We start from the raw sequence: 17,541 nt of genomic DNA, 5'->3' as shown, positions 1-17,541 counted from the left end.
TGGTATGATGTTCTGTGGGTTACTCAGCAGGGTTTGCTGGTAAAGGTAAATAATGGAGGAAGCCAGATATTACACATGCACAATGTAATCTCCACTGATTTTATTTTCTGTATCTGGCTTCCATTTTTAACATCCATTTTACCACTATATAACCTATAGTTCTCTTCACAATTTCTAGCAATTTCTAGTTATGGAAATTCTGGATTTATCAGTCTTGACACAGCACCAGAATTACAACTAAAAGTGATGTGTGAGGTCATAAATGTTTTTTGGGCTACTTCAACCATCGAATGGGCTACTTCGACCTTCGACTACGACTTTGAATCGAACGATTCGAACTATCAATCGTTCGACTATTCGACTATTCGATAGTCGAAGTACTGTCTCTTTAAGAAAAAACTTCGACCCCCTAGTTCGCCATCTAAAAGCTACCGAAGTCAATGTTAGCCTATGGGGAAGGTCCCCATAGGCTTTCCTAGGTTTTTTTTGGTCGAAGGAAAATCCTTCGATCGTTGGATTAAAATCCTTCGAATCGTTCGACCCGTTAATTAACCCTCGATATTCGACCCTTGGTGAATCGGCCCCTAAATTGTGCTAAGGAAGGGACTTTTTAATTACAATGTGACATTCAGGTTTGTGACCCCCCATACCTACAGCTTTCAGAATTACAAAAGAAATTACTAGCTTTCAATGAAAGAAAATGGCCTGCACACCAATATCCACCTCAAGTTAATCTTTTAGCCCATTTAAAATCAGTGGCCAGTCTAGACCACCCCAATGTACTTTATGCAAGTTAGGGTATAACCAATTAGGATAGAGTGACTTAAAACAAAAAACACTTTACAGTTGCAAATAAAACAAAATGAGATACATAACAGAGACCAGTTTAGACAGTACATAAGGTATTAATAACATTAATAACATGCAAAAGGTTTTTCAGATGGGAGAGAATACCTGAAGGTATGACTTTACAAAAACAGACAATTTCAACAAATATACCTTGTGATAAAGTAAATAAAAAGATATAATTATCTACATAAATAAACAAATAACAGTTGTTTGAGGTAATATGACATCACTTCCATAACTACAAAAATAAACTACAGTCATGGAAAACCCCCACTAAATGTCAAATAAAAAGTTCACTAGAATATGTGTATGGTTTACTAAGACATCTGTGCAAAATGTTGTTTAAACACTTAAAAGAGAAGTATTTTCTTGGAAAAGGTCCCCTTTACAGCCTGAAATACTAGGAATTTTTAATTTCATAAACATTGGCCTGACCAGTATGGTGCTATAGCAGCCTATACACTGTTTAAATGTTTTTACAAATAAAAAGCAGTGAAAACATAAAAACATAGAAAAATGGGAGTGATCTTAAAAGAAAACTGGATAAATAAAATGGACAAATGATCAAGGCATGAAGACAGACCTTTACATATGGTGAGGGTTATTTATTAGAAACAGAATTTATCTAATTTTTTTAAATAAAAAAAACACAAACTCTTACACCCGACTTTACCTTATTTATTATTAAAAATGCTCGATTTAATCGGTTTGGGTAAAAACTCAATAAAAGCAAGTGAAAACGCGAATCATGCTATTTTTTCAGAGTTTTTTTCGAATTGCTTGAGTTTTTCAGGCTTTTTCCCAAAAAGCCAGAATTTTTCAGATGGATTTTCGAATTAATTCCATCGCAGATTACAGAAACAACAAAAGAGGATAGGGACCTCTGCCATTGTCTTATACACAACCTCGGTAGGTCTGAGATGGCGCAATTTAGAATTTGGGCTTTTTGCTGCATTGGGTTTTAATAAATCTCAAAAATTTGAGTTTTAAGAAAAAATTAAAAATTCAAGTTTTGCCCCGAAAAGCCCAGATGGAGTTTAATAACCCCCTTCATGTTGCAAGTAAAGCTTGAAGTGGACATTAGTGTGAAGGCCATCTTTTATTGAGCATATGTTCATTCCTTCACATAACTATTACCATTCTTGCTTACAATGTTTGCTGGCTATTTGCTCCAATATCTTGGCTTTATACTCGATTGAAGGTTTTAACATTGTTAATTCATGTGTTTATGCACTATATATGCTTTAACACGATGGAACTAAATTAACAGTTTGACTTTAGACTGCTTTATTGAAACAATATCTGGGTGTTGAGTCAAGTGTGAGCTAATTGTATTTGTTCAATCAAACATAATGCATGATAAAGTATTCTTTATGAATCTGGCCACTCTGGCTTGTTCTGATATGGGAGACAGAACTATATTAAAGAGGTGGTTCACCTTCAAACAACTAGTTGTTTTCAGGGAGATCATCAGAAATAACGACTTTTTCCGATGACTTTCTATTTTCTATATGTGACCGTTTTCCTTATATTCAATTTTCACATTCTAAAGCAGCTGGGAGGGGGGGTCACCGACCCTGTAAACTGTTCTAAATGGATACATTTAGTTGATACATTTCTTATCTTTGTTCCTGCTGAGCAGAATCTCTGGGTTTCATTACAAGCAGCTGAATTGATATAATAGTTGCTAATACTCCAGAGATACTGCTGAGAAATGTATCAACTAAGGGGCAGATTTATCAAGGGTCAAATTTCAAATTTGAAAAACTTTGAAATTCAAATTCAAAAAGACCAACCAAAATTAAATTGAATGGTTTTTTTTGGCCAAATAGGTCAGTTTTTGATCGAATAGGTCCGTATTTAATTCTCATTTTCACTTCGACCTTTGATAAATCTGCCCTTAAATGTTGCAAAATTGTGACAGTTTAGAATCTGCACCTGAATTACTGAGCTGCCAGACACTAGAGACACAAACATTCCACTTTAAACTTTAGATTTTGGAAAAACAGTAAAAAATAAATAATGGAAAGTAATTGAAAAAAAGTCTTTATTTCTGGGGAAGAATTTAAAAACAACTGAACCCCTTTAAAGTATAAAATGCACACTTTACATTGGTTTATATTCTGTCAGAGTGTGAAGTTAAATGTGAGCTAAATATATGCAGAATTAACCATAGTCAATGACTCTGTGAATTCAGCTCCTATGATTCTTGATTTCCAATCTACTAGAATATAGATAATTTTTTGCATGGTGTAATTTTTCTACTTCATCAGCAGAGAGTGAAGGGACAGATTTGAATTTGAATAGTTTTCATGCAGTTGAGATAATGTATTTAAACATTAAACTTCCAGCTTTCATTAAGCAACTTTCATTTGTGTACGGAATTACTGTAGAATTGTAACTAAATACCTCAAAAATGTTCATGCTTCCTTTAAATTGATATATGCAGAATTAATCATAGTCAATAACTCTGTAAATTCAGCTCCTATGATTCTTGATTTCCAATCTACTAGAATCTAGATCATTTTTTACATGGTGTTTACTAACAGTACTTATAACTAAATGATTTTGCTTTAAAATACGTATTACCTTTTTAATATAATTATTATTAGCATAAAAAGTGTCTGTGAACTCAATTTGTCCTGAGGGCACAAATTCACTAACCTTCAAAAATTTGCCAGTGACGGCTTCGCTCACAGTGCAACACTTCGCCATGTGTAGATTCACAGGGCAACACTAATTCACTAAAATCCGAAGTTGCGTCCAGGGCGCCAAACACTGGTGAAGTTGTGCTAGCTTTATTGTGCCAAGCGAAGTGAAGTTGCGCTAGCGTTTCCTAATTTGCATACGGCGGGAAGTTAAAATTCAATGGATGTATATATTGCAGCAAATACATTACACTAAACAAGCCCGGGAACCTTAATAAAATAAAATAGTGTGCCATATGTTAGGAAATGTAGGCCGGTTACCCCAAAAAAATGTTACGCTCTTTTTCAGCCTATCACCGTGAAAAAGGATGCTATCATTTTTTTTAGGATTTAGAAAAATTTTCAACTATTTTTTTAGGAACTCCTATCTACTCTATTGCACTTCGCCTGGTCTGAGGGATTGCGAAGGCAAGTCTGGCGCAAGAGGTAACATATAGTAAAATCCGCATCTTAGTGAATTTGCGTACTTTCGTCCCTTTGCCAGAGCGCAAATTCGCCAGGTGTTAGGGAGCAAAGTACCGCTAGAGTCTGTCTCCTTCGCTAGTGAAGTTATGCCAGCAACCATTAGTAAATCGGCAATGTTCCGAAAGGACGTCACGCGGATTTTCGCCCGCATTAGTCACTTCGCCCTTTAGTAAATTTGCCCCTTAGAGTCTATCAGATTCCAAAAGGTACATAGGGCAAATGAAACACATTAGGATGTTATATCCCAGAAAGGTCAATGCAGTGGACCTTTAATTGATGTAAACCCATTTTTTTTAAAAGTGGGTATAGGTGTGAGAGCCATCTTCTTATTTATTTATTAATACCATGCCTAAAGTTCTTAATTTATTCATAACATGCCTAAAGTTCTCACTAAAGCAAAACACCTGTATATGTGAATAGAGAGCAATTATGACAACCTGTTTTTCAGCTTAACTAGGACAACAGAACAACATATGTTTGCCTTTTCTGTGCTATTACCTAAAACAAGTAAATCTTCAATGGAGTAGGTGTTGCAAATTTATCCATTAAAATTGGTGCTTTTTACGAAAGAAAAAGAAGACATATGGGAGCTGTTATAAATTGCAGTGTTAGATCTAGCAAATGCAATAAATGAGATTTAGGCACTGGGGCTGTTTTGGAAAATTTAGCAAACAAATAACCACGACTCTGGAGAAGATACATTGAGTAATTCCTTTCCTCCCCTCCACACTATATTGGCAACAATGCTTTACCTGGCTTTGAGTCCAGAATCAAATGTGCCAAGGAAATCTTTGTTTTTCTGCTATATGAATGGCAAAGCTGCTGTCTTGCTACCTGGAGCCCACTCTAACCTGTTAGGAGGGTTATGGAACGCATGATATCACCAAGGGGTCGCACTTCACTCTACAGAGCAAAAGCGTTACTCTACCCTTCAGCAGCACGTTTGGATCTTAACTTTATATGCATTCTTTGTAAAAGCATGCAACTTCTCCTGTGGGTGGCTATTTTCTGCTTCCTGAGGTGGGGCCTTGCATTCAAAATGCCTCTACAAATGTGACACTAGTATACAACAGCACGCTGGTGTGCTTTAAAATAGTCCAAAATTATCGGTGTAATTCCTCCAGACAGCATGGCTGAGGTAAATGGCCACTCCATTTCAACCTAAATTCCAACTGGCTGGTCCACTTGAACCAGTTCCATTTCATCTGTCTGCATGAGACATTCAAGAGCAACTTTTAAATAGTAGTTAGTTAGTGAAAAGCTACATTTTTTGAAGAGTTTGACTGCAAATATGACGCCCATAGACTCCAATGGGTAAAAAAGTTTGACGAAATTTCGTCATTTTGTAAATTTTTGGCAAAGCGAAATGGGTCAGATTTGCCCATCACTATTTATCAGACATAGCTGTATATTTTCATGTATATATATTTAAATATAAAGAGAAATGTCATCCCACTTTTTTAATTAAACACCCTCCCTTGCATAAAAAATGCAATTAATTATAATCTTGGCATTGTTTTTCTGTAGTGCAGTGGAATAATATTCTTAAACCCCATGAAAGCCTTATTTTTATATCTGTTCCCCTAACCCTTGTTACAGTATTCTGTGCAGGAAGATTTGTTTTCTTTTTAATACATTCAAATATGACATGGACATTGACCTCCACTGGTATAAACCAATTGCTTTCTGCTAGTAAAGCAGCTGCTAAACTTTACACTTACAGTGGTAATTATCACAAACTGCAAATTCTGTACTTTTATTACAGTTTCAGCTCTCAAAAGGAGGACAGATCCAATCAATATAAAACTGAAAACCAAGAAAATAAAGGCTTGGATGAATTTATTCATCTATCGTTTTTGTTTCGTCTCCATACTTAGAATTTAAAAATAACACCTGACCTAAGCAGATGTTATTCCAAAGACAAGTTTTTCTACTTCATCAGCAGAGAGTTAAGAGACAGATTTGAATTTGAATAGTTTTCATACGTTGATATCATGTATTTAAACATTAAACTTCCTGCTTTCATTAAGCAACTTTCATTTGTGTATGAAATAACATGACTGTATAATTTTAACTGAATACCTCAAAAATGTGCATGTTTCCTTAAAATTGAATTCAACCCCCCCCCAAAAAAAATATTTATGATATATGAAATATGATATATGGCTTCTAAATTTTCTCCCTTTTAAGATATTAGCAGTATTACATTGTTTTTGGCTAACTGACTGGCTGGACACCAGATGGTTAAGACAGCAGACAGCATTTCCAGATACCCCTCTACCTCCTCCCTCATTTAAATTTAATCAAAAGTAGAATTGTGGATTGGATCAATATCAATGTTTTATCAATATTGATTGAGTCCACTGGAAAAACTTTAACAAAAAAAGAACATGGCCCTATGGGATACAAAAGTTAAGTTCGTTTTTTTTTTTTTTTTTTGCAACAAAAGTCTTGTGGAAAATATGGACAATCTCCAAATATAGTGAAACGTTTGATTTTTAACAAAGAAATATCCCTTTCACATACTGTCAATACATTTTATCTGCAATGCATTTTGAATGACGCATGTTCCAAAAACAGCATACACCTAATTTTAATCAAATTAAACACTGATTAGATTTAATACATGTGCAGGTCTAGAAAATCCATTTTTGAAGACTCAGAATTACACAAAGGCCATCTCCCTTTGAGTGCACATGCTCTCAAACCTGTCAAGGTCATGTACAAGTCAATGGCAGATATCCCTGAAGTTGTTTTTTTGACATTGAGATCTGCACTGGATAATCTGAAAAATTCTGGATTTTCTTCCGATAATCATAAAAAGTCTAGTTTTTCGCAGCAAAAACTCAATAGAATCAAGTTTTCGGCGCATCAATTGTACGATACAAATAGATGCTCGGTTTTGTCACTTTGATTACTGAGAAAACAATTATAGATAAATGCGCTAAATCATGGAAGGGAGTTTGGTCATATTTATTTTCATAAAAAGATGAGATTAATTTGAGTTTATTAAATGTGCCCCTAAAGGTATGGAGATCCAAATTATGAAAAGACCCTTATATGGAAAACTTTAGGTCCTAACCATTTTGGATAGCAGGTCCCATACCTATATCATGCTGGACATCATGCTAGTTCCGTCTTTATAATAAATCACAATACTATGTAACACAGTCAAATATATTAACAGTTTAATCCAGGTGGAATACTGCAGTTATTTCCTACAGTATTTCTGTCATGAGTGTTTGAAAAGTGTACTGTGGCTTAAATGACAAAACCTAAGGTGACTTTTAGAGCAAAAACTGAAGTATATTGATAGGTCAGTGCTTAAGGACATCAACAAACATTTAGGCTTTGATTCTATTGTCTTTTTTTTTAATTCATTACTTGGCGACCCAGCAGGTATCTCTATCCTCACAGACCATGCCAGGTCATCTGTTAAAGAATGTATCACTCATTGGAGATCTGATGTAAACATGAAAAATCAGCTTGACAGCTCTCATGATAATCCATAAATAAAGCACATAATTAAAAAAGATTACTTTTTGACATAGATTATAATTTAAACGTTAAATAAACTCAATAGGATTGTTTGGTCATCATGTATCTACAGTAAGTTATCATCAAGTACAAGATACTGTTTTATTATTGCAAAGAAAACAATATGTAACAATTGGAATTATTTGCTCAAAATGGAGAGATGGAAGATGGCCTTCCTGTAATTCAGAGCTTTCTGGATAATGGGTTTACATGTAAGGGAACCTATGCCAATATATAGCTCGACAAAAAATATAAAAGTTGGAGTTGCAGGTTTTTATTGATAATTTTAAAAGTAATGTTTGATACCTTGTTAAGGTATCGGCGTTGAATAATCATTTTAAAACTTACTGAACAAATTTACAGCAAATAAGGTCAAATTTACAATCTTAATAGTTTTATGGTTGAAATTATTAGATATAAATATTGATTTTTATATTTAAATGTACATACAAAGATACTTTACTGTGGCTGTTCAACTTAGACACTTCTCTAAAACTGTATTACTGCAAACTTGACCTAACTCCAGCAATTTCTGCAGTAACAAACAAATGTGATCATGCCAGAGATTGCAGTAAATCATAATACATTTATATGGGTTATAAACTTCCAAAGAGCTTTCTACTACTCTTATGTTTAATAGTAATGTGTGTAAAAGAAAACGGATTATCCCCTTTTATTCAGCCACCAAACATCAACGTTTCGGGGGGGAACACCCACCCTTCATCAGGATCCCCCCCCCGAAACGTTGATGTTTGGTGGCTGAATAAAAGGGGATAATCCCCGACTGCACTAATCGGTGTGTGTGCGGATCCGTTTTCTTTTACACATTGGTTGCTAAGGGACCCGGCCGGGTCAACGGAAGGAACGCACCATCAGCTTGCAGGAGTGGTGAACTACAGGTGTGCGGTAGGAGAATTACATTGTTAATAGTAATGTGAACATTATAGGGCCAATTTACTAAAATTTAGATTTCCTTTTTTTCACAAATCATAGTTTTCTACTAAAAATTAGTTTTTTTATATTTCAAGATTTATTTAGGGGCAGGTTTTTCAAAGGTCAAGGTGAATTTTCAAATTCAAAAAAAATCAAATTTCGAGCTATTTTTTGTGTACTTTAACTAGGGAATAGTCTAAATTCAATTTGAATTTGAAAAAAATTTGAAAATTTGACTATCGAAATTTATCGACCTTGACCATTCGCCATCTAAAACCTGTCGAATTGCTGTTTTAGCCTATGGGGACCTCCTAGAACCTATTTGGAGTCAACTGGTGGACTTTGAAAAACTTTGATTGGAATTCGATCGAATGCGCTATTTCGATTCTAATTCGGCCGAATAAGGATCTATTCAATCGAAAATGGACCTATTTGGCCAAAAAAAAAACTTTGACTTAATTTTGGTTTGTCTTTTTGAATTCGAATTTCAGTTTTTCAAATTTGAAATTTGACCCTTGATAAATATGCCCCTAAGTGTATATACCACAAAAACTTTAATACAAAACTTCCCAAGATAAAAGCAATTGAGGTCAAATATAAGTCAATGGAAGCTGATACTACAGGACCTTTTCGCTAGTAATTGCCTAAAAAACTAGAACTTGGTTTTAAAGATATTTGTAATTTTTTTGAATTGTTCAGGATTTTTTTTCATTCGTGCTTTTTATATTTGGATCTTTTAATAACTTGGCATTTGTCCATGGCATTTGTGATTTTAGAGAAAATTACTTTAATCGTGGTTTCAAAAAGTTCTAATACCCCTAATTCCACCTGTAAGAAATGGCTCTCTATACCTCTATTGTGATGCTTCACTAGGGAAATATTAAATTATGACATCACTAAGAACTTTAAGACTTTTGTGCATTATATGGTTATGTTGTAAAACTTGTTTGTACAAGATGTGTTTACACGAAAATTATTTTTCACCATTGTAGTCTAATCCCCAGCATTATAAGAGGCAAATACTGAAAAGCTATAGGAGCTACACAATGCATGGTGTATTTCTGATATAAGTATATATCAGAAATATATATCAGGTATCAGGTATACTTTCTGTAAATTTCAAGCGCTGCATTCCAAAAATATACATGTTATGGAAGTGACCTTTCATATTGAGTTGGATTGGGAAGGCATTTTCTTTACTACTCTCTGCTATCACAGTAGTGGTTCTTAGATATCTATTTAAGAAAATCCTTAGACAAAATAGTTGCTGTCATGTTTTGTCACTGAACCATCAACACTGCTTTGTTTCTCAACTTGTTCTCCATCTTTGCATTTAGATCTGTCCTAGCTAATCTTATCCTTCTGATTGTTCTACTTGCAGTTTTTGTTCCTGTTGGCTCCTTATATAGTTTCTGGCCGTTCATTTCCTAGCAACTATCTTTTCTAACACTATACTTTTCCAATATTCTACTTTAACCTTTGTTTTTGCTGTCCCTTTAAGCCTCTACTATGACAACATTGGTTAATAATACTGATTTATTTTTCTTATTAATAATTATTATTTAAATAGTGACATTGCTTCCTGTAGCACTTTACAGACTGAAAGGATAAAAATACAAGGCAAAACAATTTATATACAAACAACTCACCAAAATAGAGTCACAGCCTATTGTTAGGAGACAATAGGTTGAGGGAGCTCCTTGTAAAAGCTTTTTTTTATTTTCTATATCCCTGTTGTTCTTACCATTGGGCTGTTCCTCAGTCTGTTCCCATTTGCTCTTAAGCTTTTATTTGGTTATGTCTTATTTGTGGCTATATGCAAGACATATATTACCATATAACAAACATAGGAGATATTTTTGAGGCAAAAATGAAGATAGAAGTCAGAAGTTGTGGATGTCTAAGGTAAGCAGAATTAGGAATACATTTTAAGAATCTAGTAAAAGATCAATTAGAACTATTTACAAAATACAGTTTCCCCTGCCTTGTTTAGTCTGACTACATGCATGAACTTCTGGAGTCTACATAAGGTGAAGCAAACCTGTTGGAACTAGTGTACTAGTTCCTCCATGATAAATGACAATTACAGCTATATACAGTATTTATGAAATAAATAAGCTTTTGGGACAGGCTGCAAATACTGTTAAGAAAAAAGAATGTTCCATTTTTTTTAAAAAAAGCGATTAAAACATAAAGAATAAGAAAAAGTTCTTCCTATCAGACCTGTAAAATATGAATAGAAAACATAAAGTGAAAATTCAGTCTTCTCCCCCTAGATTCTGAAACTATGATTAATTGCAGCGCTAAAGGTCTGTAATCAAAAGTCTAGCAAAGCACAAAGGTAAAAGCTATTGTTAGTGAGGTGTAGATTATAGGGTGAATACGACTCATATAGCACTCAAACGTGACCTTTCTAACATCACAGGAGGACAATTGTTTTCCTAAATCAGGTTTGTTTATGGAGTCTGTTCATTAAAAAAATGCTTATAACACACTTTTGTCTAGAAATACATCCCTTTATGCATCAGCTGTGCCCATTAATTCTCTAATTATAATCTTCCATACATCTCACTTGTGATCTAAAATACAAGGTACCGTATCATTCCAAATTTAACAAAGCTTCTTTTATTTGCATGATAAAGCTACCTTTTGCAACAGTACGTGCAGGGTTGTATTGACAAAAAGTTGTATTTAAAGGACACGGTAGTCCTACCTTCTGGGTTTGGGCCACTGGATTGACCATTTGATCGCCTCTCAAACAACAACATTTTCACTGAGAATAAAATAATTTACCAGAGGCAACCAAAGATTCTCCCTGTTATCTTGCCTGGACCATTGCTGTAAAGTATTGGCTCAGAGAGCCAAACTCTATATTTTGTCCATCTGATAAAATCTGCAAGTAACCATTTTCTTGTTTGAAAACAATGCAGTTTAGTATGGGGTATGTGACAAAATAATAGTGCTTCTTTTTTTTTCAATAGGGATCCTGGGGTGGGTGCAACATTCCACAATGAACATTAGCAGTATTGTATCATGGAGCACTGTTTGTAATTCATGCCCAAGGCATGATGAGGACTACCAAGTCAGAGGGTTCTGACCTCACCCATGTTAAAAGCTGATCTATCTATAAGAGATCTTTATAATGGCACTTGAAGATATATATATACATACATACATATATATATATATATATATATATATATATATATATATATATACATATATATATATATATATATATATATATATATATATTATATATATATATTATATATATATAAATATAATAGCTAGAAAAAGAAACTGCACCAAACAGGTCTTTATGTTGTATAAAAAAACATCTATAATAGATTTGTTTTGTTTTTTTTGGCACAATATAAAGACCTGTTTGGTGTGGTTTCTTTTTCTAGCTATCACATTATTTTTACAAAGCAGCACACAGGCACTGGACTTTCTTTCACCGTATGCATCAGTTCCTAGTTTTATATATATTTATATGTGTGTATATATATATATCTAGATATAGATATAGATATATATATCTAGATATAGATATAGATATATATATCTAGATATAGATATAGATATATATATCTAGATATAGATATAGATATATATATCTAGATATAGATATAGATATATATATCTAGATATAGATATAGATATATATATCTATATATATAGATATAGATATATATATATCTATATATATAGATAGATATAGATATAGATATAGATATATATATCTATATATAGATATATATATAGATATATAGGTATGTGCTGATGTTAGTTAGGAGGATGCAGTCTAAAGGGGCAGCTTTATTGAAACCTGCAAAATGCTAATTGCAATACAATAAAACTTAATTTAATGTCCTTACACTGTGAGAAAATATGCATCTTTGTATTTAAATAAATAACTATTTTTTTTATTTAAATAATGGGAAGCAAACAGAATACCTGCTGTTTTGATCTACTGGTCTCCAAATCTAAATTTTGGGCACCAGTAGCCATATACTAGTTCATAGTCATATATATATTTGACCAGCTGGCTTGTATTTGGAATCTACATAAGTATGTCCAGCATCCTTTTTTTGTTTCCATTCAGGCCAATAGCCAGACAATTTTCAATCTTGAAGTGGCCTCTTCAACCAATTAGATTAGATAGATCCATTAGATCTGTCACAGAGATAAACACTGAGGAGGGCAATGTAATAAAAGTCATAAACAGTGAAATACATTTGCACAAATAAAAATCAGCATTTTGCAAATTAATATTAGATTAGACCGCTATTTAATTGTGAATAGAGAACTTTTAACGGCATGCTTGAAGGTGGAATAATCTTTTGGAGCAAACCTAACTTTTTCAGTAAGAAATGTCATTACATACACTGTGCGCTGGTGCAAATTATAACATTTACAATCTTCGCAAGTGCTTTATTAAATTTGTGCAAAACAAAATGTGTTTATACAAAGGTATACATTTTCGCATTGCACATATTTTTCCATTACCGACTTCTATTACATTGCCCTGCATGTCTGTATTTAACATGGACAACATTTTTAAATTTAAAATTAAGCCACCTACAATTCCATTATCTGTTCACAAATGTACTCAAAGAAACAGAAGGTGGGTTTGCCTACATTTTCCTATAAATGAACTCAGGGTTTAAAGAAAAAAGACATTTTTGTTTTCATGTACATCATGACTTAAATGGAATAGCTGGCATCTGTGCTGAACTTCTGCTAATGCTTTTCACTATAAACTGTTAATTATCTGTCTGAGCTTTCTATAATATAGCCTGCAACATGTGTTGTTAAGAAAGGGTTTCCTGTTGAAAACTGAACATGGATTTATAGCATTAAAGTCATAAGCTTTTAATGGTTCTGTGCTCCATTATTTACAAGTATTTACACTGATTTCCAGCCTCCAGATTTCTGTATGTTCAGCATTTCACTGCTCTTTTCACTGGTCCTCCTATCAGCAAGAATGTTAATCACATTATACTCATTTGAAATGACTGCATCTTCTATATGAATTTACCTACAGTTCACTGACACTGAATTATGCAAACTTTTGGTCTAAGTCTTATGATGTAGGGTGAGCAAGGTTGAAACTCTTGTTTTTTATCGTAAAATGCTGGTCTGTTCCACTGAGAAGTTTTATTTACCCCACACTTTGCAACAGTCTTGTGCATTACTGAGTTTTCAAGCATGTAACCTGCATGGCAGTAAAATTATATTACTGTAACTACACGTATAACACAGCCTTGGAGCGCTACTTCATATCTCAAGTATGCAATTTTGTTTCTTATACTTAAATAAATGACTAAAGTTATTTGTTAGAGCAGCTGCCTCAAATCTAAAGCATGTTAATTCAGTGCCTTCTCTGGCTGTTTGCCTGGGAGTGTCAAAATGTGAGCTTCTCAGGAAACATTATATTGTCTGAAACAGTACCACATAGGAAAAGTCTTTTGGGGAAAATTGAGATGGAAAGTGGCATCTGGAATCTGAAGCTAACATTTATATAAAACATTATTTCCATTTGGAATGTTGCCCTCATTTTGACTTTATAATTTGCGGAACTCCTACAGATTTCTGCTGCAGTCTCGCTTTGTATTCTATTAAGTTTTCAAAAGTCATTTTTGTCCATCAGTCTAATGCAAACCTTTATCATATGGGGGAGATTTTGAGAGTAAAAAAGACTCAAAAAGAGAAAGGGGTTCTGGCTCCATCTGATGTTCCACCTCAGAACAGAATTCTAGTCTCACGTGGATGTATCACTGAGTATCAGGTATAGGTCAGCCAACTCCAGGCTGTAATAATTCTGCTTAGCTGCCATTATTTAATAAGCAGATTGTGTTGCTTTGTTGAAATGCTGCTATGAAAGCATTGTGCACTGTGGGTATTCTTTGTGTGCATGTAATGTTCATAATTGGATTGACACTCATCCAACCACTTACACTGTTGGACAAAAAAAAAGAAAAAGAATCAATAATTTCAAATCACATGCTAATCCATCCATTACAGGCTGCGGTATCTCATTAGTGCATTCCTATCTGCAAATAACCAGATCCTGAAAAATATTTTTATTTCCTTAAAGCACGTGGAACACGAAAACTTTGAAACCTCATAAATTTGTAGAAAAACGAATTAATGTTTGTGTTTAGGGGGCTCTGTCTGCTGTTGAATTATATAGTAAATTTGCTATAACTACAGAGTTAAAATATTTGTTTCAAAAATGTGTTTTAAATGCAACGATTGGATTTTCCCAAGCATAATTACACTTTCTAGGCACTTATAACAGACATTCAGGCAATCTGAAAATGTTTTAGTTGATTACTATTTCTATAGCCATTTCTAATATTGATATTTAATTTTGTGTTGGAGACTGATTTAATGCGATGTATAATTAATTTTGCATTTTACCACCTGTCTCTTAAATTTCATCATGTCATGATTATATTTTGGGAGACAATGAAACATTTAAAATGTGATAGATAATAACAGTAAAATTATCCCTTGCAACATTAAAGCAAAACATTTGCACGTAAATTGTGCCAGTTTGGGAAAAAATATATTCATGAATCGCCCATTATTACAAAGTAATTTCATTTTTTAACATTTCTAAATACTTTTTTGTATTAAGACCAAATGCTAAAATTGGCATTATGCACATTATGCGTAATTTATATTCTACTGTCATTTTTGCCTTCCATTATTAAGCAAGAGATCATAAGCTTCATTTGAGAGCTTCAGCTTACAGCTTTACATTAATGTTTAAATCCCATCTAGCCTGGCATATAGCCAGTGTCTTTAAACAGTGTCTTTAATAAAAGGAAGACACTATATAGGAAACATCTCTGTTATTATATTGTTCACCCCCTATACTGTATATATATATGTATATATACATATATGTGTGTGTGTTTTGTCCTTAATTAATTCATGAGCAATTCTGAGATTCAAACTCATTTTAGGTCTAATCCTCATCCCACTGACTTCTTGATTTATGCTTTAAACTAGCATGGAGAGAAAATAGAGAGAACTGTTGCTATTCAAAAGACCTTCCCTACAACTGCTTCCTTTGAATGGAAAACACGAACATTTTACCTAGTGTAGTAATACATAGGGGTAGATTTATCAAAGGTCGAGGTGAGTTTTCAAATTCCAAAAATTCGAATTTCGATATATTTTTTGTGTAATTCGACTAGGGAATAGTTCAAATTCGATTCAAATTTGAAACAAAAACCGAAATGTATCATGTACTGTCTCTTTAAAAATTTAACTTCGACCATTCGCCATCTAAAACCTGCTGAATTGCTGTTTTAGCCTATGGGGACCTCCTAGAGCCTATTTGGAGTCAATTGGTGGACTAAATCTAAGGTTCTTTGGGAAAAAACTTTGATTGGAATTTGATCGAATGTGCTATTACTTCTATTCATATGATTCGAATTCGACCGAATACAAACCTATTCGGCCAAAAAAAAAACTTCAACTTAATTTTGGTTGGTCTTTTTGAATTCGTATTTCGAAGTTTATCAAACTCGAAATTTGACCCTTGATATGCCTCATAGTGACCACTTTGTAGCTAGCTTTGATCTGTAGGTAGAATAATGAGTATTGCTTGGGAACAAGAAAGTTAGTTTTCACTAGTGATAGTCTCCAAACACAAGTTTGTGCTATAGACAATACATTTTTTCATTAGGTAAATAGAGTCTACAGGGAAAGCCATTTTGATTGATGTAGTTATCCTTGAGATGATGGTCATGATTAAAACTGTGGTTCTGTGAATTCTAGCTGTCTTTATAAAAAAGCATTCTGACCACAGTGATCAGAAGTAATAACTGGAAGCCATTGTGTGTGCATTTTTAAACATTTATTGTTAACATTGGGCACCAGGTTTAATAATGTTTTAAAGTAGTAGAGTGTTATATGTTTTTGTTGGTGTTGTTGCATCTGGGATGCAAGGGGGGTTATTTACAAATATTTGAATTGATCTCATAATTTAAATAAAAAAAGCTCAACCAAACTCCCACCCCGATTTTGCCTTATTTATTAATAATACAACTTCAATAAACTGGATCAATAAAAAAAAGATAAAATCGAGTGACAAACCCGAATCGTATGACTTTTTCAGATTTTTTTGCCGAATAGCTAGATTTTTCTGTTTTTTGCTTAAAACTCCCGAATTTATCGGATTATCGGCTAAACCCAGCGCAGACCACAATATCTTCCAATTGGAATAGGGATATTTCCCATTGACTTATAATAACCTTCACAGGTCTGAAATTGTGGATTTTCGGATTCAGGCTTTTTGCAGCATTGAAGTATAATAAAGCTCAAAAAATTAAAGTTTTTTTTGTTCACGAAAAATTGAGTTTTTGCCCCAAAACGCCTGACCAGATAAATTTGAGGTTTAGTAAATAAAATGTATGCTCAACTGTGCAGATTATAGTACATTTTGCAACTAAAACTAGCAAAAACATTGGGGTCATTCAATAAGTATTCAATGGGTTTCTATCACAAACACAACACTGAATCTTAATATGATTACAAGGACATGACCTTGACAAGATATGGATTTCAAAGATACTGAATATTTTTATGGCTTTTCTACTTGACTACCAGAAATTCTGTATTCAATCGTTATTGCTTTTTAATCCAAACAAATTACTTTTTTTTGGGATAATTGTCTGTGGGACCTGTTTTGTTTGAATCCAGTAATGATATGATGATAAACAATTCAGCTATTCTTATTCAAATCAATAAATGCTATGATGTGGAGAAATATACAGTACTTATCTTTGCAGAAATGATTACGTCTATAAGGAGCTGGATGAAACACAATACCATTGTGACATGAGCACCATTAAAAAAGAATGTATAAACTAATACACATACGTGAACCTGACATTTATGATACAGCTGGTCTGCTATATTGTGACACTTCATAACTTCAGACTCTGGTTGAATATAGTGATGGCCCATGTGCGTAGCAATCAAACAAGAAATCATATAGTTATTCAAAGTGCAATTCATCAAGGTC

The sequence above is a fragment of the Xenopus laevis genome, chromosome 4L (assembly GCF_017654675.1).
Source record: "Xenopus laevis strain J_2021 chromosome 4L, Xenopus_laevis_v10.1, whole genome shotgun sequence".
In the NCBI taxonomy this organism is placed as follows: Eukaryota; Metazoa; Chordata; class Amphibia; order Anura; family Pipidae; genus Xenopus; species Xenopus laevis.
The sequence above is the reverse complement of the archived record's forward strand: the minus strand, read 5'-3'. Positions refer to the sequence as shown.